Raw genomic sequence first — 26,599 nt, 5'->3', positions numbered from 1 at the left:
TGAGCCATATAGAGTTGATTAGTGGCAATATGATAGGCCTTCCACTAGGTTGTCATCAGTAGAATCTCCTGTTGTCCAGTCTGGTCACACTGTGTAATGCTTTTGGGGATGTCACATGTGATCATGAGCTGCATTGCGATGTGTTTGGCAGTTTTTTGTCTTTTGTTGAAGTCTCAGACTCCTACTCGGTTGCCATGGGAGACGGCTCAGGTCAGAAAGGGCTTTGATTATGCACTGTTTCTCCACACTGCTTTGGAGATTTCTCTGGCATGCTTTAAGACAGGAGGTGCCAAACATTGCTGGTGCAGTGTTTTTCCAGTGTGTCTAATTGGAAACCACAGAATGGTTTAGTATTGACAGTTTTTACAGTGAGTTCCCTGTGCCTTGCATTACCTCTAGTACAGCAGCATGTCAAGGTATAATTGCCATTGATCTCAGGGCACATATCCAATGTCTTTCCCAAATGAGTGTAGATGAGGAAAATAAACGCAATCTACTAAATCTACCCAGCATGGATTACCCTGAACAAATATTTGTATCAATAAATGCCATATATGTTTGACAGTGTGCAGAAATTAAGTTTAAATTAAAACCTTTCAGATGAACCACTCTTTGGCTTTTAGACTTAACACACAACTCATTAAATGATCAGTAAACCTGAAAAACAGGTCAGAGAAAGAGAGATACACACACACACACACACACACACAGAGAGAGAGAGAGAGAGAGAGAGAGAGAGAGAGAGAATTTTACAGAGATGGAGGATGGAGAGAGGACTAGTTAATAATTCATATGTGACACTAAGGCATGCCCTGATATCCAGGGCTTCTATTTTAGTTTTGAAGCCTACAGATGTACAGTATGTGTGCACTCAAGAGACTGGTAAGATCATCAAAGGTAGAAACAGTGAAAGATTAATATGATCCATGTGTATCAAAGAAATAATGACAATGACAACATCATCATGGCAACATCTTGAAATCACTGTGAAAACATGAAAAGTTTATGCTACTTTATTTTGTCAGAACTTATGTGACAATCTGAGCTTGTCTTCCTGCTCAGCTCTGTTCCACCAAACTCTTACATCTTGAGCCTCAGGTAGTTGATGTGAATGACAAAGGAGGAAGTGTGAGGACCGCAAGTGACATGTCCTGGTGTGACCTGTTACATAAAGCAGCAGCTCGCAGTGTGATCAGACAGTTTTTTAACTCATCAGGGTCTAATGCAGGTTATTTAGATCTGTGATGAGGACAAAAGAATGATAAACATACAGAGAACAGAAAGATTGCATCAAGATTCATTAATTCATTCATTCTCTGTAACCACTTATCCAATTCAGGGACGCGGTGGGTCCAGAACATCGTTGGGCGCAAGGCGGGAATACACCCTGGGCGCCAGTCCTTCACAGGGCAACACAGACACATTCACTCACACATACGGACACTTTTGAGTCTCCAATCCACCTACCAACGTGTGTTTTTGGACTGTGGGAGGAAACTAGAGCACCGGGAGGAAACCGGAGCACCCAGAGGAAACCCACACAGACACAGGGAGAACACATCAACTCCTCAGAGACAATCACCTGGAGCAGGAATCGAACCCACAACCTCCAGGTCCCTGGAGCTGTGTGACTGCGACACTACCTGCTGCGCCACTGTGCCGCCCTGCATCAGGATTTTGTTGATCAATTTACACCTCCCACATGAAATGGACAGTCAGGACTTAAGGGTGTATAAGGCAGTGTGAAAGTGAATTGGTTTGGATTAATTAAGTTTTAATTAAAACCTTTCAGAGGAACTACTCTAATGGCCCTTTGTGACTTTTGAACTTAGTCTGACAAATGACTCATTACAATAGCAGTAAACATGAGGGTGAGAGAGAGAAAGAGAGAGAGAGAGTGCACCAAAGCAAGATATTACTGAGCATTGTGGATATCATGCACTTAATTTGAGAAAAAAATGTATGTACACAGTCTATGTCAACAATGGATTCACCTTACAGTGGATAAATTTAATAATTACACAGGGTGTCTACAAATATTAATTTATTCATTCATTTTTCTGTAACCACTTGTCCAGTTCAGGGTCGCGGTGGGTCCAGAGCCTACCCAGAATCACTGGGCACAAGGCAGGAACACACTCTGAAGGGGGCGCCAGTCTTTCACAGGGTGACACACACTCACACGTTTACTCACACACTCACACCTAGGAACACTTTTTGGTTGCCAATCCACCTACCAATGTGTGTTTTTGGACCGTGGGAGGAAACTGGAGCACCCGGAGGAAACCCACGCAGACACAGAGAGAATACACCAAACTCCTCATAGACAGTCACCCAGAGCAGCACTTGAACCCACAACCTCCAAGTTCCAGATGTGTTCTTGCGACACTACCTGCTGCTCCGCTGTGCCACCCTACAAATATAAAACATATTTTGCACAAAATATACAAATATATATTATAAAAAAAACAGAGCACTATGACCAAATAAATGAAATGGCATTTATATATTTTTTTAACATACATTTTCAAACCAATGACTGTATATTTTCTAGAGTGTATCAAGACTATCATGAACATACTTCATTGCCTGCGATGCTCTACAACTCACTGAACCATAAGCCATTAGACACGGAGACGCAGAATCCTATGGATAGATGTAGAGCTTGAAACCCACGGGCAAGACCACAATGAGAGCTTCTATTTCTAGGAAAGCCTGGGGAGACATCTCTAGCTCATATGAAGTGAATCTGCAGTGTTTCTGATATCACATGAATGTCTTTTATCATGCCAAACCCAGCTGGTTATTAGATTAATGTAAAGACAGCTCCACAACCCATTGTGCTTTTGAGCTAATGCCCTGCCAGAATAGTATAGTGTACATCAACCTACAAAGGTTCAAACTTGGTCTTAAATTTTGATTGTGTGCCTTAAATGTACACTACATTCTCTCCTCCAGAGTGAAATATTAATATTTGTTAGTTTTCCTGATATAAGCAAACATAATACAGAACCATCCATTAATGTTCTGTAACCACAGGGTCACAGTGAGTTTACCCATGATCTTTTGAAACAAAGCAGGAACACAGCCTAGGTGGAGCATCAATCCATCTCAGGGAATCACACTCTCACACTCACATCTAACAACAATTTCACACAGCCAATCAACCAAAATCTACCAACAAGTGTTCCTGAATTGTGTGAGGTAACCAGAGCACTTGGAACGTATTAAAGGGGGTGCATTACATCCATGTGCCACAAGTTAACACAGAAAAAATGCTTTGGTCAAAATACCACAAGGATCAAACAACACAGCACCGTCCTCCCACTGTCTAAACAGCATTGTTCAGAACGACCTGTTTCATCACCTGTTCATGAGAAGGAGACACAGCTCAGTTCAGCCAGCTTGATTCACATTAAGGAGTGAGTGAGCAGAAGCTCTGGTTTTTAGTCATTTTCACTTTTTTTGTATTTCTTTTTTGTTCTCATTTTAACCGTTTATACCCTGTATGCTTCATTCTCCACACTTGCTGTGTTTGTTTGCTCCATTTAACCTCAACTTTGCTCTGTCAGATTAGAGCAGATCCATCATTGTGATTCAAGAGACTTGGATGAGGCTACAGGACAATTTGAAATTCTAAAGTAGGAAGCACAAAATCAGAATGATTAATTTAATTCCATGTTTTCAGACTTAAGCAGATCACAGAAACTGAGTGGGATGTTTTATTTCAGTTTGTTTTTGATCATTTGCCTCGTTCACAAACAGGTCTAATACTGGTAGTGTAGATTATTCAGATCCAAATGTGACGTCCTCACTGTCCAATGATAATCAACCGTCTTAAGAAAAACACATGTCGGTGTCATCACAAAGCAGTGAATGTCAACACTTTCATGCATTACTTCAAAGGCTAAAGAATTACATCTTCTGGTATTCATTACACTTGTCTCAACTTCTATTAACACTTTCATGTTACCAGCAACAGATCAATAACTTAAAATGTCAGTGTGATGATTTTGTGTATGTCTGGCTACATGTCATCTTTACCATACCCTGAGATTTTATAAAATCAATAGAACTAAAAAAATCACAGAATGCAATGGAATACTGAATATGTCCAGTTTAGTTCCCCAGCTTTACAGAAGACTGGCTCTTGATGGGACCACCTCACTGACTTACCACCCCACTGACAGTTTTTCTTAGAGTGTAGTGCGAAGTAAGAAGCACCTCTTTGAGATCCAACCATGACACATGCTGGTGCGCAGAAGCACTTGTCATAAACCACAGCCTTTACACCTCCACTGAGAAAAGCTTGCTTCCACAAGTCACCGCTGACACTCGGAATACCCTGCAATTATCTATTCAGATATTTATTCTTAATGCTGCTGATCCAGTTAACATCAACAGCTCTGCTCTCTGTGAAAAGTGGGTTAGATCTCATGAGTCGCTTCTATCTTCTGCAGGCAACAAGGGTCTCTTTTTTTGGTGCATGAATCATGTAGGATGTTTATCATGAAGCAAAGAAAAGAGAGCAATTGCACACAAGTGAAGAAATGCAGATTCTTCACTCGGTTACGTCTCCACAGACCTGAACCAAACCAATTTGACAGATATGTCTTTATATAGTGGATACGACTAAATCCCCCCCTCGGTACAGCCCCAGCCTTCTGCCACGAGAAAGAACAGGCAGAAGAGCAAGTCTGCGACTGTAATGTTACATCATATCTCCCTGAAAATGATGGTATAATTGTTTTTTGCAGTGCAAAGTCTCTTACCATACTTTACCAAAAGATAATTTCTATTTAAAATGGCCATTCAGTACAAGGTATTCACTTTTCAGCACCAAGAAAACAAATAAAACAATCGGCCATAACATTAAATGCAACCTTTATTATACATCTATTATACATATATCTATCCATCTATTGCCCTGCAAACTTTATTAGCCACTTTTCACCCTGTTCTTAAAATGCTCAGGCATCTACAAGGTGGACAAACAAGATACATGTGTTTAACAGAGCAAACACTGAGTGGACACAGTGTTTACCAACTCCAGCAGTACAAGGTAAAAAGAAGGTTAACCAAGTATGCAGAGCAACAGATCGACTAGCAGCTGTTTCCTTTTCTCAATAACAGCTGCTTGATGTCTACATATCCTTTCAGATCCAGAGAAGTATGGCTATGTTTCATTTCCTCATTTCCTGTGACATCCCTGTGAGTATAAAAGTATTACTATCCCCTAAAGTATTCATTATGTATTTTTAAGCTATGCAATGAACTGTCAATTATTTTTTGATATATATATATATATATATATATATATATATATATATATATATATATATGTATGTATATATAGTATATTTGAAGTGTCAATATTGTGCAGTCAAAAATGTGTACTGGTTCTAACTCTTACTTTATAACTCAGCTCAACTTTATTAGCCAGCCAATGTCTCTCTGCTTTAGATCATTTTGTCCAGCTGGAGCACTTTTGTGCCAGTTAAGAGACCCCGGAAAACCCAGAGCAGCAACAGACTCGATTACAGCTGTTTTCCCCACAACATCATCTCTCACAGCAAGCCATGGAACAGTGTGCACCACACGCTAATTACTGCAATCACCTTCCCTTCTGTCTGGGTTTGAGTGACAGCTGGAGCAGGAGGGAATAGAGCAAGCTCGCCCAGAGACCACCGTGATGAGGAGGGCTTCATCTCCAGGCAGTGTTCCAAAAACACTGATCAGGCTTGGGAAAGCTTCAATGGCAAGCCGTCTTACACAGAAAACACACCAACATGTTAAACACTAGCAGCCATGAAAATCTTAAATCACAGAAATGTCATTTCTGTCCCGGGTAAATGCCGCTTAAATGTCAGTGTAATAAAAAGTAACAGGATGAGAGCAGGATGGGAAAGGCATGGGAAGGGCTTACACAGATTCTTAAACAGGAATGATAATAAGTGGACAGTTGTGACTTCAATCTGTTGGACAACAAAGGGTTAACAGCCAATGACTGGCCTGGAAACAAATAATAATAAAAGAAATACAGTATATCAAACAAACTAGTCAAATTCAAAGCAATTACATAAAGAGTGACTGTATCGAACAGCCACAAATATTTTTAGACAACACTTTCAAGATTTCCCACATTTTGGATGCAGACATGGATAATCCCAATAGAAAAGCATAATGTTCAGAGCACTGTTTTGAAATCAAAATCTTTGTTGTAGTTGGAGTGGTAGTGTTTGTAATCCAGAACTATTCATCCAACATCAGGACCTGGCCTCATTAATGTTTATGTGGCTGAATATCCTCCAGTTCTTATAGATGTGTTCCAGCAAATGTTGTCAATATTTCCTAGAAAATTAAATGATGTTAATGTGGCAAAGGGGGGCAAGCAACCCATTTATTACTCTCATTTCAGAGTTAATGTTAGAGGAGCAATTGACCAAAAGGTTCTGGACACATAAAATAAGTCTCTGTTTGTTGTTGCTGTAAACAATGCATAATGGGTTTCACAAAGTGTACACAGGGTACACAAAAAGAGTTCACATGAAAGGATTATCTGCATCTGCAATTTAAGCATATGTCCTCTCCACAAGTCTTGACCTGCTTCTTAGATCTGTGCTCACACTAGATGGAGGAGAGAAAGAGAGAGAGAGAGAGAGAGAGAGAGAGAGAGAGAGAGAGAGAGAGAGAGAGAGAGAGAGAGAGAGAGAGAGAGAGAGAGAGAGAGAGCAGATGTTGGTGGCAGGAAGAGGCTGTTGTGTAAATAAGATGCTAAGCTCTTAGATTTAAGGCTGGGATTTGTGTTTTTATCTACTTGGAAGAAAGACTTATGATGAGGATAATGAGGATGGTTAGGAGGAAGGCTTGTGACTGGGGGGAATTCTTCTGATGACTCTGTGGACTGTAAAGTGTCACCACGCTGTCTGTGCATTAAAGAGAAGACTGGAAGTGCATGGTCACTTTCTCTGCTCAGAACTTGAGGTATAACTGACCTCTCACTGACCCCAGAGGTCAATCTTTGGACTTCACTGCTGAAGAGAGGAAAATACACAGTCAATCTATAGAACTGTCAATTCTATTAATGAGCTTTCTCTGAGCAAGGCTTACATTTGACTGACACAGAGCCTATACATACATACATACATGCATTTTACATAAAATAAAATAAAATATCAGACACTACGTGTTAAGATAACAACTTATTGATCCCGAACGGAAATTGCAGGAAAAGAGAAGCTTATCTTTCACGCAAGAGCAGAATAAATAATAATGATAATAGTAATAATGGTGGGGATACATAATGAATTTTAAAATTTTAAATATAAAAAACACATTTATACACATATGCGAAATATATTCATGACATTTAGAAGAGCAGCGTCAGTAGATATTGCATAAATAAGGGTATGAAGATAGTAAACCCATCAAGACATTATTATCAAGAGTGGCAGAAATCACAATATTCTAGAGTGAAGAATGAACAGTGAATAGTTGTTGAGTAATCTTGTTATTAATTTACTTACTTATGTTCATTTGAATATACAAGTCTGAATCTGTCAATTTAAAATCTTTTTTAAAAAATGTTAAGCCTCTGTGTTCACCTCATTCATGTTATTAGACTAATATCTGACCTCCATCTGACCTTTTGTAGTGTTAGTAAATGTACAGATAACTAGATAAACTCACTAAATATTTTTAAAAGCTGTAATTTATAGAATATTCTCCAATAGAGTGTAAATTGTACCTGAGTTCTTTGTTGTAATGCATTTTTGTGACAATGCATTTACAGCTGTGGCGGCACGGTGGTGTCACACAGATCCAGGGACCTGGAAATTGTGGGTTCGATTCCTGCTCCGGGTGACTGACCGGGTGAGTTGGTGTGTTTCCTCTGGGTGCTCCGGTTTCCTCCCACAGTCCACACCTTGGTAGGTGGATTGGCGACTCAAAAGTGTCCGTAGGGGTGTGTGTGTGTGAGTGAATGTGTGTGTGTGTGTTGCCCTGTGAAGGACTGGAACCCCCTCCAGGGTGTATTCCCGCCTTGCGCCCAATGATTCCAGGTAGGCTCTGGACCCACCGTGACCCTGAATTGGATAACCACTTACAGATAATGAATGCATTTACAGCCAGACTGTAAGTTACGTGGCGTTTCTCAGTGATGTTACCATCGCGCCATTGTAACAGTAACGGTAAAAACAAAGAAGTAACGTACGTTCTTTTTTCGGCAGCACACAACACTAAAACTGGAGAGGCATCAGCAAAGTGAAAGGATTACACACCAAGTTAACTCAGCTAGGAAAGCGCCTTAGGACCAGACCATGAAGTAGGAGTGCCGACCCTGCACTGCTGCCTCATACTTGGATATTATCAAACGTCTTCTTTTTAAAGTATAAATGTGTTTACATGTGAACAGTTCCTAAACTATAAATCCCCTGAATTCCACGGCTGTGTTGTTTGTTTACATTTGGCGAATGTATGCGACACCGGAAGCCTACAGCAAGCTGAGGTGAGCAAGCTTTAATTAACAGTAATTCTGTTACATTTTTCTCTCATCAAAGTAAAAAAAAAACAACAACAAATATATTAGTGTAAGCTATAATGATTGTGATTATGAAGTTATTATCCAACATATATTGATGTAAAAAAACAACAACAACAACCAGCCTGGCTGCAGTAATCAAGTAATGCCTCGTTATTTCAAATGCACAAAACAGTCTGACCATAATAAGAGATGCAGGTTCTACACTGCCCTCTGCTGGAGACTAAAGATCACTCAATTTGAGAGTGAACTGTATGATTTGGGGAAGACAATTTTTCTCTTCAAATTGTTTTTATTTATGTATTTTGAGTGAATTTAAATTTGTTATTTAAAAATAATATATAATATAAGCCACATGCTTCCCAGAATAGCCCAGCAGAACATGACGTTTTATTTGATGTGTAAATTAAATCTAGGCATGAGTCCAAAAAATAAAAATAAAACATACTGGGCAGCATGTTAGTATGCTCTTCACACCAACAAATAAAGAGCCCTCCATTTTTCTTCTTTTTTTCATCGCCTAACAGTGGAAAAATCTCATTCGAGTGTGCCTGTGTGCAATTGCCTTAACCCAGTGATTTATGAAAAGGAGAACAATCTGGGCGCAGATGGGACTTAGAGAGAGAGAAAGGGAGGTATAAATATTCTGGCTCATCAGTGGAGGGTGGGGGTGAGTCGGGGGGCTTCAGCTGCTCTCCTGGCCCCTGAGCCATCGTTGAGATCTATGGTGTGTCTCCATCTCGCAAAGCCGCTGTTTGCCAGGTATGATGCTGTATGTTAACTCCACGGAAGGGGAGCAATTTACATGAAGCCGTGCATTTGCACACCTGGACCCCTTCATCCAGATACAGCCTGAGGCTTTTTTCATGGCACCTTCACCGTGGGAATCTTTTATTGGAGGCCATAAACACATTCTTTATGATTTCAATTCAGGAACCAATTTGAAGTGAATGGGGAAAAAAAAGCCAAGAATCTCTGCATGCTCTGAAAAATGGATCATGCTTTGAATATACTTGATTCAAATATATATATATAATGGAAAGTGCCACATTTTAACTATCATATATTAACTCATTCATTAATTGGGCATAATATATGGCCAGAACTCTTATCCATTTGTTCTGAAATTTAAGGTATCGGTAAAGATTGTGCTCTCAAAGCTTTACACTTGCACTTTGGAAAATTAATGTGGATGAGGATGCTGAACGATTGGTTTAAATCAAAAACACACAAACTCATCACAAAAGTATTGAACGATACATTAAACCATAGCTCCAGTGCATTCCACTAGTCCACAGCCCAGTGTTGCAGGATGTAAACCCCTCTAATGCAGGGTTGGTTTTGTGCACATTCCTCTAAAAAAAATATAATGCAAACTGAAAAAGAAAAAAACAATCCATCAGTAATCTTAAATTTACCTGCATCCAAATGATACATTCACACCACTGCATTTCACCAACAAGCCTTAGGTGTTATTATTGATTGCTCCTGAAGAAAACTGATTGGATTACTGTACCATAGCATGAATGTAATCCCCATGGGTTCTTCTGTGAGGTTTTCTCTGACCTGAGGGCTGTATATGAGCAGGCACAAACACGCTCATTAAAGCGGTCATGAGGGCAAAGCAATGATGCCGCTCAGTCTCTAAAAATGTACCAGTTCATAATACTAAATTCAGTCTAATGCTTTATTACATAACTCACCCGAGCTGTGTAAAGTGTGGGCCTCTGTAAGAAGGCTGTTTTTACTGAAGTGGGCTGTTTGCACCAGCTTTAAGAAGGTTCCAAAAAAACCTGGCATTGGACTGTTTTCTTAGCTAATCATATTGGGGAATTACTTATTATTTAGATAATCTTTTTCAGGAGATATGTTTTAGGAAATAGAGGATTCTTGCACAAAGACAGGAATTCAAACAAATATAAGTGACAAAAACCAGATGGTTCAAAATCTGGGGGTCAGATTAAAAGATATAGAAACATGGAAACACTACCAACCATGCCAGACATCCTAGACCACAAATACTAGTAGAAAACCAACAGATAAACACTTTGTTTCCATCTTTGATAGACAGTTTTACAATAATAGAAAACAGAACTCCACTGTTGCTTCAGAAAAGAACAATCCCCAGGTGTTTACATCCATCTTTCCCCTTTAAGGACAACTGAACCCTGGTGCTGGTGTTCTCAGAGTCCAGATGTCAGCATCATGTGTTTTGGATTACTTGGTTTATGAACTTTTTAGGTGTGGAGGAATATCTTTGTAGTTTTCTTTGAGAAACTGAAAGCAAGCCTCCAGTGTGGACTCCCCAGACACTGAAAAATATGAAATGATTGCAGCAAATGCATTGAAGGAAATGAAGACACTATAGCCATTTTAGGCATAATGCTCATTTACTGTCAATTCAAACAGTCTTTACAAACACAAGAATCACCCCTGGCCTGAGCCTCAGTACACACAGAACAAGGGGGAGGGGGGTAACTAAAAGGGGAGAGAAACCAAAACCACAGAAGCCCTGCTTCACCAAGCTCCCGAACCAGATGGAGTGCTACCTTATATACTGTCTTTCTTCCTGCAAATTTAGTTTGAATATAAGCTTTCTGCTTTTTATTCGGATAAAATAAATATTTACTTGTACTGGCATAAACCAAATGATGTTTAAAAACACAGAGGTTTCGAGGTCGTGGCCATAGACAGACAGAGGAAGGCTTGATGAATGGAATGACAGCTGTGTATTTTTAGTGTCAGAACACCGCTGTGTGTTTGATGTCCAGTTGCTGGAGCTTCACCACATCACTTTGCTCTAGGCCTCACATGCTCTTTCTTCATCACTGTCTCCAGCTTAATTAACTAATTAATTGAGTCTTCTAGCAGCCGGCATGTGCATCTGCTGTTGGCATCTTCTGCGAGCATCTCCGGTGAGGATTAATTTACTCTCCCCTCTAACAAGCCATCGGTGGGTCAGCTTACCCTTGCTCTGCCTCTGGAGGCTTTACATCAAAAACAAGACAAATAATAATGTTCAGAGCAGTATGTTATATCCATCTTTATGGGAAAGGCCTGTGTGGGAATCGGAGAAGACTTGCAGTCACAGTATGATTTGAGTGAGGAGCTTGGATTCCATTTAAACCCTGGGTTTGACTGGCTGTGTGTGTGTGTGTGGTGCGTGTGTATGTGTACGTGTGCTGGAAGTAGCAGCTTGCTGCTGGCTTTAGCTGGTTGAAGAGTAGTTGATTTAAAGCCTCAGAAATCTGAAACTCAACTCAGAAATATATTGTGAACGGCAAAAAAAAAAAAAAAAAAAAAAAAAAGCAATTGGGCCAGGCTCATGTTTCAAAGGTAGTTATGGCCCTCTTGTGGCCACACAGAGCTTAGCTGTGAGAGCGCATGTTTATAAGACTAGAAACAAAGGTATGCCCTGTAAAACTATATGGTACATTTATTTGATGTAAAGCTTAAAGAAGAGCCTGGGGATATGCTCCAAAATTACAAACAGAGCTCTCTGTGCCAATGAATGAATGAATAAATGAGTGAGTGATTCTGGAGACTACCTGGAATCATTGAGCGCAAGGCAGGAACACACCCTGGAGGGGGCACCAGTTCTTCACAGGGTGACACACCTATGGACCCTTTTGAGTAGCCAATCAACCTATGTTTCTGGACTGTGGAAGGAAACCACTTGAACCCACAATCTCCAGGATCCTGGAGCTGTGTGACTGCGATGCTACCTGCTACGCTACTGTGTAAATATATAAAAATAATATCATCAAAAGGGCTGTAACTACTAAATTGCATTTGTCACTGAATCTTTGTGAGGGTGGTTCTCCAGTTAGTGGTATATATCCAATGATTCATTTATATATTTGAGGGAATAGCTGTGAATCTTTTATAGTCCGGAAATGTAACATTAAGATAACTGATTTGTCAAAAAGTGCTCTTTTCTGATACTTTTCCCTTCATGACAAATCTCCCCATAATTGTAGAATGACTCAGAAGTAAATGTAGTGTCCTCTCGTTTATCATTCTTTTGGGATATTGCCTGGTCATCATTTCCTGGAAATCTGCATTCCTAAAATTAAGGAGAACAATGAGGCCAAGCTGTAAGCAGAGCTCAGTGATGTTGTATACTGAATGATGCCAGCAGGAGGCAGTAAATGTAAATGACCCTTGAATCGAAAAGCAAACCTCCCACAGATTTATTTTTTCATTTCGTGAAGCTCTGTATATTTTGATGGCTGTTGAAATGTAACATGCTCCAGGATTTAAAAACAACAACAATAATAATCCAGATAACAGGATTAAGGTTGTTATTTTGCCAAGTCAGCTGGAGTTTCCTGGAGTGTAGCACTCAAATGGCTTAGGCCATTATTCTATAGGTTTGTGAATAACACTTTTAATGACACCATTTCACATCAGCCTTAGGTCACCATGTCCAAAGCCAGGCTTCAGATAGAAAAGTCTTAAAGTTATCACGTAATGTATCATTTTTGTATGTCATAAGTAATAAGATGAAAAGCAGGTTTGTCAGTAAATAAGCACACATTCCTTATAACCTGTGTAAAACTGTAGGGTGGAACACCTGAGCTGTCTCAGGCCGTCAGGTGCAGCCTAGACATGTTTACTTCTGGCGCACAGATTAGCAGCTCAGCTGCTGCATTTTCAGAAAGCTAATCCTCAAGCTACGCAATTGCTACATACTGTAGTGGTCTTGGGAATCAGTGAAATTACCCCATGATCCTCCTCCCTCAGTGCACCAAGAGGACACCTGTGCAAGAATGTGCAGGCCTGGGCTGTAAATGCTGTGACATGCCTTTACATCCCTAATGCTTAATCAAACAGAAGGCTTTGTAAGCTTATCAATAAAAGCTTCCTAAACTCTTCTTGGCTTGAATCCATGCTTCTAGGAAAACGTTACATTTCTGTAAAAAATTTATATGAGTTCTTTAGACTTGACAAAAGGTTCTTGTTGTTTTTTAAACACATTGAATTTACAAAAACAGATAGAGGTATACTTGCTCTTAACTACTCGTTTGTGTATGCATCATTGCTACCTTGCATAACCTGCGTCCATTTGGTGTGTCGGTTGTGCACATCCTCAGAAAATAGATGCTACGCGTATGAAAGGTGCAGTACGCATGTTAACAGTAGGGGCAGAGCAGGCAATCAACAGCATCACACGGAAAGTTTTGAAGAAAGCTGTCAGAGCCAAGTCAGCAGTTACCCGCGTCATTTTCTGGTGTAGCTCATGGGCAAGTGTGTGAACAGTTATGTTCACGACACAGACGTTTATGTCTCATCCCATACTTTCAACTCTTGGTCCAAAGCTACTATCCTAAAACACAAAGGTCTCTTATGTCTCCTCAGGTGCGGGTATCCTTGCATGGGGCAGAGAGATCAGAGCGGCTCTGAGGGCGTGTGATGTAGTAGACAGGCAGGTAAGCCATCCAATCATTTTGTTCGATCTGTCCACAAAAGACCAGGTAATATTTGGGTGACATTGACGTGGTGGCGATGTGCTAGTGTGTGTTGTGCTGGTATAAGTGGATCAGACACAGCAATTCTCCTGGGGGTGGTTTAAACCCCTCATTGTCCCTACTAGAATAGTCCACTGACCAAAAATTTCCAGCTAACAGCATCTTGTGGGCAGCATTCAGTGACCACTAATGAAGGAGTTTGAGCAACATAAATAGTATAGCAAGAGATGTGATATTGTCTCACACTTTACATCTATAAGGTTGCGAAATTGTAATAGTGATGATAGAGTGGAAATACTATTTAAAAACTCCAGGCACATTACTGTCTCTGATCCACTAACACACCACCAAAACATAAGTGTCAAAATGCAGCACTGAAAATTATCCACCACCCAAATCATACCTGCTCAGAGGTGGTCCTGACTGTTGAAGAACAAGGTGCAAAGAGGCTAAGAAGATACGCAGAGAAACTAATTGACTCCTGTAATTGTAGAACTATTATAGAAAGTGCACCTATAGTGTCTTCATAGATATAGAAGGAGGTCATTTCAGTGTTATGGCTGATCAGTGTGTATTTACATTGTGTGTGACTGTTTGTGCCCTTTTTCTGGCAGTATATTAAAAGGGATTTTACAGAACAAAAACAGCATAATTCCAAATAACCCTTCAAGTCCTCTTTATTTTTAACATTGTATATGATCCATTGTGATATTTTGACATGAAAGAGCCTTGCTTTGTCTTTGCTCTTGGCTGCGCTGACCCTTAGAAGAGGCCCGTTTTCCTCCGTTTCTATTCCCTCAGTGTTGAAGAGGGATAGTGGAGGGGAGGGGTTGATAGTGAATAGTCATATTGGAGAAGAGTGGAAAGGAGCAGAGTGGAGCGTGGGAGGTGAGTTCAGAAATGATACGGGTCAACACATTTACAAATGGCCCACAGAAACCTGCTAGAATGATTACTGGCCCCTCAGATGCATGTAATAAAAGCACTCTGCAAATTTGATGAAAACACTGCTAATAACATCCCACGAGTGATTGACGCATAGAGGGTTCCCCTGCTGTAGGTGAGAGGTATGTTACAGTGTGGCACACTTAACACAATTTGTCTATGAATGATTGCTCTATACAACAACTAATGAAATACTGGAACTAGTTTACTATAGTTGTTCATGTTGTGACAACTTACTTAATCCTGTAAACATTAATTTTAATTTTAAATGTGGCAATTATCACAATTAGAACATTCATAATGAATAATATAATCACAATATTTCTTTGAAGCTTTGTTGACCTTATTTCATTATCCAAATATAATTACTTCCATACTGTAGACATTTTAGCAGAGTCCTGCCACAATGTGCGCTCTCTGTTTACGACACTTTTGTGAGCACAAACATAAAACAAAGGATTGGGTTTAGGTTTATGCTCATTAAAGCTGATACCAGTCAGTTAAATAATTCCTTGATTGGCCACAAAACTGCTCTTCAAGATTGGATCTGGACATCCCTAATTTAGTAACCCAATATATTCTAAGTGAGTAAAAATGCCAGCTTGTGTTGTCTGTATTATACACCACTGATAAGACTGTGAGTAACAAATATCCTACTGCTATACGTATCCCAAACTCACACAAACAATTATGTTTAATGAGGAGTGTTTTAAACATTAACGTTACTACCCGAAAGATTTCAATAAACTGGACATTTCAAACATCAAATCCAGACTGGGGCTTATGTGGTCACTGTCAACAAAAACCTCACACAAACAAGAGAAAAATAGCTGAGGAAGGCAATGATGTCTGTCAATAACAAATAGTGTTAGCATTGCAAACATCTGTGCTTTAGCTACCAGAAAATGTTAACAGAAATCTGAGGTCAGAACGGATATTAGACATGAGTCTTATAGAGGTGGTTAATGCACATTTGAGTATTTCTGAACATGTAGGGCACTTTTGTAGGCTCATTAGAGTAAGAAAATTGGACTCTGGAAAATTGGAAGCTGACAGAAATGCCAACTTCAGCTGTGTGTGGAAAGGGTTTGTGTTTATGGCATGTCTGTTCTCTCAAGTCTCCAGGAAATTCACTATATGAATGTCTAAAGTTTGTGTTAGTGCATAAGAGTGTTGTGATTTGCTGCTGTGGTCATTCTTGGGTAACGGAGCCCTAAACATATCATAAGACGTCATTGGTACATTTCTTTCTTGCCTTGATCTCTAAAATAAATGTAATATTCTTTTAAATTATTCTCCTCTATCTTGGCATGGCGTGACATCTTTTAACACTAAATATAGACAAACATGACCATTTCCTTTTAAAGCTAGATCGAGAAGCACAGACATTGGCCAGTGTTACAGAATAGAGGCATCATCTGATCAATACTTTTGTGTTGCGCTGAATAAGATTAGATAATGATGCAGTGTATGAGAGTCATTGTGCTCAGCGAGGGTCATGCTCTGCATTATAGGGAGAGGCTTTGTGCTAATTCTCTTGAGTCTTAAGAGATGGCAGCTCTTTTGATCACTTCTTAGATTTCAAAGGTGAAAGGGGTCACTTGATCTGCTGAAGCTGTTTTGGGGAGGGTAGGCAGGACTGAGCTTCGCAGCACTGTGGCCCAGGAATCTTCTGTATAATGGTGTGTGTGTGTGTGTGTGTGCGTGTGTATGTGTGTGCGTGTGTGTTTTTGTCTAATGGGGTGTGGGGGTCGTGCCCTGGCAATTGAATAGGCCGACCCACCTGGAAGTAAGATTTACTTTCTAACTGGCCTTCTAGTTCATAATTAGAGAACAGGTCTTTATCTGCTTGCCAATATCTGAGAATACTAGAAAACAGGGTTAGTCCATTTCAGTCTGGATTTGTTCAAAATTTCAGTGCGTAGACATTTCAGTTATGATATAATGGATATAATGATAATAATGGTTACAACAGATTCTGCTGAAGCTTCTATAAACCATCCAGAGACAACAGACAGATTCTGGCCCACTGCATCCACTGACAAACTAATTATCCCTGACAGCTGGCTGAGAAAAAAAAGACTCAAGGTTGCTGTCACACTTTGCTGCTTTTGATACCTCACATATATTACACTTTACTAGGGGATTGTCACTTCTCAAAAACAGGGACAGAATGTTCCTTATAGTATATTTGATGTTTCACAGACCAGTGAAGTCAGGAACAATAGGTTCATATTATATTTCACCATGTACATGTGGATATTTCAGTGTACGCGGCACAAGCTTATTGTGAACAAATATGGATGTACTAACGGAATTAATTTGCAAATAATCAAGAAATATTCAGTATATTATTTAATAAATGATTTATTTATGAAGTATTTATTTATATAAAATGGTTTTAACAACAAGGCCAATTAAGTAAAAAGAAGTAGTATAAATATATTGTATGTTCATTATTACTGTATTTGGAATACAATACATCGGTCAGTATATTCATGATCACAATTATGAAGCACTTGAACATTATTAAGTTTTTAATTTTGTAAAAATGCTGAAAAATGATTTTTCTGTTCTCTATCTTCCTCTAAAGCTCAAATAAAGCATGAGGCACAGAGATATTCTATCTCCACCATTCAAATCAGATTTAATATGAGATCCTGTCCCATCTGCCATTTATCAGCAGTGTCAACAGGTCTAAGTGCAGGGCGTTAAAAGCCGTTCATACGGACAAACAGGCCTCATCGGGTCGTTTCCTGTAGAAGATGATGATATGTGTGGGCAGATGTTCAGAGCTTGCTTGTGTCAGGGAGGTCGCTGGAAACTTCTGGAACATCTGGAAAAATGAAATTATTTGACGCCATGAAGTATGCATTGACAAAACAGGTGGGGCAACCTTTTTCTTTTGTTATTTCTTTCTCTATGTCAGCTGGTCGGTTTGTTGGTGAAAAAAATATTTTGCATTTTTTAAATGAATGATATATAACACAACTACAAAACGAATCACCTATAGGGCATTTAGTGCTATTATTTGAATATTAATGTTATTAAATAAATACAATGATCAAAGTGAACAGCAACATATTTATGATAATACAACATATTCAGCAGTGTGCGTATGTGCGTGCATCAACAGTGTTACACATGTGTGCGTCTATCAGCAACACAGTGCCACATGCTACACTTTGTGATGTGACCTTCCCTTTAAATTGAGCAGAGACAGGACACAGCTTTGGTAAACATAACTGATGACAACTTTAATTCTGTATTTACATGTGGGGCTTTTATGACAAATCACCTGTCAGACAGACATCAAAATAGTAAGAATACAATTCACAAATTGTAACTCAGTCTGAAAGGGCCTCAGTTAAAGAAGACACATTTAGGCAAACATATGCATGAATTCAGGATCATTAAAAATAACAGAGCATAGATGATAAAAGAAAATAAATTTACATACCAAACAAAGACACTGTTGGTGTCCTCAGATCAATGGACTGACTGCTCCAGAGCCCAAACCTTTCCTTGGCTCATGAGAAGCAAAGATGCAAGTCAAAGAACAAAAAAGATCTAATGGAAATCAGCTTTTATAATCATTTAAATAAAGCAAACAACTGGCAAAACTTTACTGGCTAAAACCAAGATATCACTCCAGTGTGTAAAATTTTTGGGCTCCATAGCAGGAGAAAATAAAGCTGACATTGAATCAATTGAACAAAAGGGGTTTTAAGCAGGCTTTCAAGATGCCATGTGGAGACAGTATGTCATTAGCATGTCTATTATTCTGCCCTAAATGCCCCCCCAAGGCTAAATGTACATTTTCCAAAATCTTGGTTGAACCTCAAACTATGCACTCAGTTCACTGAAATTACAAAATAGACAAGGAAATTGCTCAAATTAAAGACATTCTGTCTCATTCAGTCACTAGCGAATGTGATTAGACAAGTGGCCTTTTGAAACTTATTGTTTGGAGTTGTACAGAGAATCTCTTCTATGAAAATTATTGGTATGAAAATCAGCCTCAGTGTTTAATGCTTATTGTCTGGGGATATCTCCCATTAACCAAATACCCAAGTGATTATGGCCACAAATTCTAGAACAATATTTGTTTTGTGTCTGTCATGAAAAGCATTCATTATGTCTTTATGGATTCCTTTTCATTCATCAGACAGTTGTCTGCTACTGGAAATTTTTCTTAGTGTAGATGGAATAACAGAAGAAGGATAGGGGGTGTTTTCTGGCTGTGGGCCTACATGTGAATTCCATCAGTCTTTGACTGGCAACAGCATTCATGCTAACCTCAGTTCCCATCCTCAGGCTATAAATAATGATGCAGAGGTAAAAATAAATAAATAAGGCCTGGAAAATGTGGATGGGAAAACTGATATTACATAAGAACCAAAATGAATGAGGTTATAGATCCTAATATAGTGGTTAAAGTTATTTTCATAGTTATTTCACAGTCTGTATAAATGTCATAACATTGTAAAAATGTAAAGCTGTGAAACTTTGTAAAAACATGCCTCAGACCTGTTGTTTTTGGCAGTAACATTGTTAAAATGCACTGAACTTGGACCAGGTCAATAGAGGAAGTTGTCTGCCTCTTAAAAACGTAGAAGGTCAGCATTTTTAAAATTCTTTCTGCCCATCTTTTGTGGTCAGAAAAATGTAATCCAGTGTGAAAATTGGCCTTTACGTCTGACACAACCCCGATATTGTGTTGCAGTATGATAGGAGTGAAAGGGTCACTGTGCTGCTGGCTCAGACATTGCGGCATGGAGAAGGTCAAAGAGGCTGTCCACTCTGTCTTCCGCAAGCCAATCTGAATAAACCTAGACCCACAAACAGTGCAATCTAACAATCCTTCGTTGAGTACAGTTGGCATCTGTAGAGTAACCGCTGGAGCTAGATCTAGATATTTAAAGGTTATGATTTCCAAGAACTTTTAGCAGAACTGTACACACAATACTTGGGTCTAACTCCAGCCAAAAGTGAAAGGCTTTAGTAAAGAAAAGATTCTCATGAAAATTTGAAGTGTAAGTAAGTGTAACACTTGTTGCTGTCTGATGATTCATGTTATGGATAATGATCAGTGCGAGAGGTTTTATGATTCTTAGTAACATGTTACAGTAATGTGATTACTTACCTATGTCAAAAGAGTGTAACACATTGTCTTATTACAGTTACTGTGTACAATGTAGTTACTTATAAAATAATTATGCATGACACATTTTAAATTTTAAATTTCCTCTCTATACAGTGGTGCAACAGGCAGTGTCTCTGTCACGTGTTCAGGGTCCTGTGTTTGTGGGTTCAACACAAATATAGGGTCTCTGTGAAGTCTGGTGTGTTCTCCCCATGACTGTGTGGGTTTCCTTTGTGTGGTTCCTCCCAAATATAATGAAAAGAAAAAAAAAGATTAAAGTTTTTGTCCTTGAAGTTTTGAAATTTGACAAATAATTTCAGAGTAGCTAAAGAAGATGCCTTCTGTAAAAATATCACACAATCTGTACCTGTGAGTAATAAACTGATCTCTGTAAAATAAAAGTAATTAAGGCATTTTCTGTCGTACTGTAACACTGACTGTACCTTGATCAGTGCTTTTACTCAATGACGGATGGCTTCCCCTTCGTCTGGTGCACTGTGAGCTACTGTACTGTTTGAAGGCTGAGTAATTCATCTCTCTCTCTCAAGGTCCTTTCAAGTTAGGCTTGAAATCCAACTGAATTCATCATTAGATTAAACACTAACAGCAGAAGTATTTCTCTTTCAATCACAGTAAACAGATAAAGAAACATTTGAAATTCAGGAATTGCTTCTTTTTCAGAAAAGCCCTGTCTGGAAATGATCACATAATTCCTTTCATCTGAAACGGGTAAGTACAAACAGACTGTGTCCATTCTGAGGTCTGGTTGTACTTACTGCAGTACTGTGTCAGTAATCAGGCCAGGCTTGCAGAAGGCAGAACAACTTTCTCCTGATCACAATAACCAGGATCATGCAGAAGAGACCTGGGCTTTTGATTTTCAATGCCATGTCTGTTTAAAGGTCCGGGTGAAGTCAAAACAAGATGCCAAGAGATATAAACAGAATACTGCTCAGCATATCATTGCTGTCCTAAGAAAACCATCTTATTGTTTCCAATTTTAATTATAGTAAATATAATAAATAATAAAAGCACTATATTGTTATTCCTCATCTTCTTATATTATTATTATTATTATTATTATTATTATTATTATTATAATTCTCCAGTGTTCTGCAATGAATACTGCCTGATCCGCTTAAAGTGCAGACTTTGTTCAAACTACATTGCGAAGCTCTCTCTGAGAGGTGTGCTATGTATTTTTGGAGCAGGTGTATTTTTGCTATGTATTTTTGCAAAGGGTGCAAAATTCAGTGATGTTGGTTCTTTTAATCTAGGCATTGGTTGAATATGGTACGTTTCATTATTGTCAGCAATGATTGGTTGAAATCTGTCATTGCATCACCTCAGATGTTATACACAGACTGGCTGCTTTGGGCTGTGGGATCTGAGCCATGCTCGTCCATCTGACCTCTCTCTCTCTCTCTGTGATGAAAAGCGTTTTGTCTTTGCTTGAGTTATGCTCCTTCTCCAGTTACCTGTTACAGCTATCTCTGCTGTGTGTCCAAAGGCACCTGCCAGTCATACTAACTAAGAGGACATATGACAATAGAGCTAGGAATTGGCAAAAATACTTACGTGTACTTTAGAGGCCCTTAAAACGTGTTTAACACAAAGTCTGACAGAAGGAATCAAAGTCTAGTATAGTGCTGCCAACCAAGTCTCTTTAATTGGTCACTACAGCCTACAACTGTGCATAAAACAGACACATTAACAAAATTCAGTTCCTAACATGCTTTCAGCACATACATACAACCATTTGGAATATCTTTAGTGTCATATTTGGAATTCTGTAGAACAAATCGTCACTGTTAGCCTAGCTACTGTGCTAAAGGCAAATAAACACAACTACACTAGCATTTATGTACATTTTACACCAGGTATCAAATATAATAATACAGATCAGTGTTGTTCCTTTATTCATCAACAATTTAACTTATTCAGCCAGAAAATAGAAGCCAAACTGAATAAAGTATTGTTAGCTTTTGGTATGTTCTTCTTCATCAAGTAATTTCTGCCACTTTATTAATATATTTTCTTAGTTGTAATAATGATTTGAAGACAGTTAGTAGGGTTAAATGGCAGTAATGTGATATTCAGCAGTGATGCTAACTATCAACCTTTCTTCTGCATTCAATAGCCAACAGAAAAAAAGATACACCCTGGAGGGGGCACCAGTCCTTCTCAGGGCAACACACACTCACACATTCACTCACACACTCACACCTACGGACACTTTTGAGTCACCAATCCACTTACCAATGTGTGTTTTTGGACCGTGGGAGGAAACCGGAGCACCCGGAGGAAACCCACGCAGAGAACACACCAAACTCCTCACAGACAGTCACCCGGAGCAGGACTCGAACCTGCAACATTCAGGTCCCTGGAGCTGTGTGACTGTGACACTACCTGCCGCCCTACCACAGAATTAATATTTCTTCAAATGTTTCTTTCATTTTTATGAAACCAGGAAAAATCTCAAAACTAAAACATTTCATTTTGCAAATTAACATGCTACAAAGGATTTTTGAGTAATGCCATAGAAGAAGCACTTTTGATTTCATAAAGAAAAAAAATTGCTAATAACTTTTAAATGGGTAAAGATTCTTTACATCACGTTTTTTTTTCCTTTAAATGGTTCTTTACATTCACACATCTCTAAAACGAACATTGTTCTTCATGGAACCAAAGGTAGTTCCTCTGTGGCATCACTCACAGAACCTTTATAGCACCTATTACAACAAAGTTTTAAGCTTTTTTACAGCAGATATAGCAAAAGATAATTTTTAAAGTTTTCTTTTAACTTAGTCTGTAACATACTCTATAAATTGCTTTATGGAATGTTTCATTTCAAATTAGGAAAGACTTTTTTAGTGATGGACTGAATCAGTTTAGGATTATAAGTTACTGGACACTTAATGCATATGGACTTTGGAATTGAAAGTGAATTTACTATAAATGAATGTTTCTGGAATAATGCCTTCAGAAATTTTTCTTGAATCTATGAGATTCCTCATATGTTATCCTTTTAAGCTCCATGTGGTCATGCAGAGTGTAGTAGGAGACCACATACCACAAATCACAAAGAGAAACAAAATAACAATCGGAATTTGATGGTCTGCAATATCAGAAGACAGACAGTTGCATAAGACAAATCAAATAACTGATAAGAATTTCTGAAATCTTACATACACATCTGTCTCTCAGAGGCATAAAATGCTTAATCAAGACACAGATAATTAACTTCAGTTCATGTGACTTTGCAAGACCAGGCTGTATAATCAGAAGGTCCAAAGGGCCTAATGACATGGAGAGTTTTGGTGAATAGCAACATAGCTTGAAACTGAATGGCAAAATCCAGTGCCATGTGTAAACAAACATCCGAGCAACAAAGAGGTACACATCACACTTTTTTTCTGCTCTCTACAGTTTCCATTTCACAGCAGTTATATGGTCTCAGGAACAGATGTTCCACCCACTTACATATTGTTTCCCAATTTCTGTCTAGAACCTTAGAATGCAATAACGTATAAGTAAAGACAGACTCTGAGAATGTTTGTAAATGGACCTTGGAAACTGATTGTAACACTTTTTAAAACACTACCACCTGTGGAGTCTCAAAGTACCACTGAACTAGCCCAAACCCTGCCCTTTGGAAAGGTGAGAGGATGTTGCATTAATATGTCAGGCATTCTTTCTGTTGGAATTTCTGGTTTAAACCCTTGGAACATTATTCTCCAGATATTATAAGCTTTTGTAGCATGCAAAGAGGTGGCATCCTCAAGCTCCTATTTGATGTCATCTATTTCGGGTCATCTATGTGTACTCCTGATGGGTGGATATTGGCAAGAGCAGTAAAGCACTGAGTCTAAGGCATGCACTGGTGTTGATCATTTACTGGTAAATCACGTGATGATTGAGGACAGGAAGTTCTGCTTTTTGAGATAAACATCAAGAATTCATCTTTGTGACATTTTTTGATATTTGCCATTGGCAAACATTTGACTTAAAAAAAAATACCTTACAGGAAATGTCTATCATTTGCTGCTCAGCATAAATATGTTTTCATACTGCAGGAATGTGCTTTGGTAAATGTAAACTATCTTTCATCATTGCAAATACCCTACATTTGAAGTTAGCAAAAAGCACTGAAATTGCAAAATTTGATTAATTATATGAATAATAGTAGACACTAATTTATGCTATAAACTCATACACAAAATAAAGCTCTCTACGTTATACAGCGAGGAACTGAAAATGTAATATGCTTAAGTCAGAGGCCACACTTCCAGTGAAAGTCACTGGAATTTTTTACATTTTTTAGGGAAAAGTTATCATTAAATTTGATTATTCTATTTTGGCATCACAAACAAAGCAGTAGGAGTAGGAGGTTGAGGGTCTTGGGATGTTGGCCCATTCATCTGAGAACACCAGCAGCTTGTTTATGATTATGTGTATATACATATTTTTTTTTTTCTCTGTAATGACAACAGAAAAAAAAGAAAGGAATATATATATATATATATATATATATATATATATATATATATATATATATATATATATATATATAATTATAATTATTATTATTGCTATTACTAAGTGCAACAACAAATAGTGTTGCTCTCTCACAGCTCCAGGATCCTGTGGTTGTGGGTTCAAACTGTCACAGTTTAATGTGTCTCTCTGTCTGCGTTGGTTTCCTCCAGGGGTTTCTGGTCCCTTCAGTTTCCTCCCACAGTTTCTCCCAGAGTTAGTGGGCTCTGGACTCATCATGACCCGAGGATGAAGCAAACAGAAAATTAATGAATCAAACTTGACAAAAGTCTCTTTCTGGCTTTCTCCACTGTCATGGAAAAGGACTGTCTTTAGAACAGAAAAAAAAACATAATTGCTATTATAACTACAATAAAGAAAAAAAAAAAAAAACAGGCGGTCTCTGACTTGTGCACATTTGGCATATTTAGAACCTTTCAACTTCATATATGTCCCATAACAGACCAGTGTTTACATTTATGGGGGAGTTTTTCTTCCACCAAATGGAAACATAGCTAATTGTACTGGCACATGTTCTAGGACACCACTGGAAATTGAATTTGCGTTCCTGAACTACACTTCACCTTTCAACTGTGAGCGCAGCACAAGGATGAGCAGCTACTCGTGGACTCTAAAATAGAAATTTAGACTCTTTTGATGTGGTTTCAGGATTTGTCCCATGATTCTTCTAATAACTGGAAATCCTTTGCCAGTATCTCCTTTAAAAACGCACATTCTTTGGAGATCAGTGCAGTATTGACACACATGATTTCAATAGTGCTTGACCTCAGAAGTAGTTTTAATTGGCACTATGTTCACATATGTCCTGTGCTTGCGTAATATTTGAGTGTTCTTTTGACTGTGAAATGAATGAAAATAGTATAAACAAATGCTGATTAACTGAAGATCTGGAATTTCACTCTCTGCCAGTAGCACATCAACTACAATAAACGTACACTGTAGAAAAGTCTTTTCTAATGACCTCTTTGTCAGTCCAGACCACAATGAAATCTGTCTATAAAAACAATGTGAAACAATGCTATATGTTATTCACAGAGTTATGTCTGCACAAAGTGATGGGAAATGTCTTTGAAAGTCATGTGACCTATGTGTAGGATTTAGGTCGAACAGTGTCATCTATGGAATGCCAGTAATTGCTGTTATTCATTTGTCTGTGTCATTCTGTTCTTGAACTAACTATTTTTAAGAGGCTAACATCTGCACTGTTTATGGCTTCCCATTAAAAAAGAAGAAGAAGAAAAAAAGGTTTTACAAATGACCACTAGCCAAACCAGTTTTTAAGAGAGCTGTACACAGCCAAATAGTGCTAGACATAACTCAAGTATAATTATGGTATTAACATTTACTTCTACATGATGGAATTAGTTGTGAATGTCATATTTTGCAGGTGGGTTCCTCCCATAAAAATAAAAGGAACACCAAACAGGTCAGGCACTAGGACCAAGGGCATCCCATTTTCAGAGGCACTGAGATAGGGACTGCTTGCTCTAACTTTCTTACCAATCTATTTCTCAGCAACTACTACAGAGTTGTGCTACATTGGATGACAGAAGGATTTAGTTTCTTCTCCATATGTTGGATCTTTGGAATTAACTGTCAGAATTAAGCTGTTGGAACACTTGGAATATCACCAGCTCTTATCATTACTCCAGCTCTAGGAGGTGACTCAAAAAGGCACTGGGAAGGATTTCTGGACGAAACACTCAGAACAGTTTGAGGTTTGTGTCACTGTTTCTCCACTGTTCTTAATCTACATTGGTTACATTTAATTTTAGATCAGATCCTGTTGTAACTGTTCAAAAGTTCAGATTTTGGGACACAGATTTACATTGTGGTTTATCTAACTAAAGGTGTTAAAAAGGTTCTTTGGAACAGTGACTTTTGTTTTCATGAAGAAGTTTTCAGTAGAAGAATTTACATCATTTTGTGGCATATAAAATT

General features: G+C 38.5%; 1 protein-coding gene across 3 annotated transcripts in view; it reads left to right on the top strand.

Moving 5' to 3' along the window:
• The first annotated feature begins 13,952 nt into the window (after positions 1 to 13,952).
• ngfb (nerve growth factor b (beta polypeptide)) overlaps positions 13,953 to 26,599 on the top strand; it is a 28,581-nt gene continuing 15,934 nt past the window's right edge. For 2 of the 3 annotated variants that reach the window (XM_066665748.1, XM_066665749.1), the window contains exon 1: positions 26,109 to 26,376. The gene's annotated coding sequence lies outside the window, so the exon portion shown is untranslated. Of the gene's footprint in view, positions 13,972 to 26,108; positions 26,377 to 26,599 lie in introns of those variants that run through there. The other variant, XM_066665750.1, reaches the window with a different exon arrangement.

The sequence above is a fragment of the Hoplias malabaricus genome, chromosome 3, assembly GCF_029633855.1.
Source record: "Hoplias malabaricus isolate fHopMal1 chromosome 3, fHopMal1.hap1, whole genome shotgun sequence".
In the NCBI taxonomy this organism is placed as follows: domain Eukaryota; kingdom Metazoa; phylum Chordata; class Actinopteri; order Characiformes; family Erythrinidae; genus Hoplias; species Hoplias malabaricus.
This window is presented reverse-complemented; position numbering and strand designations above follow the sequence as displayed.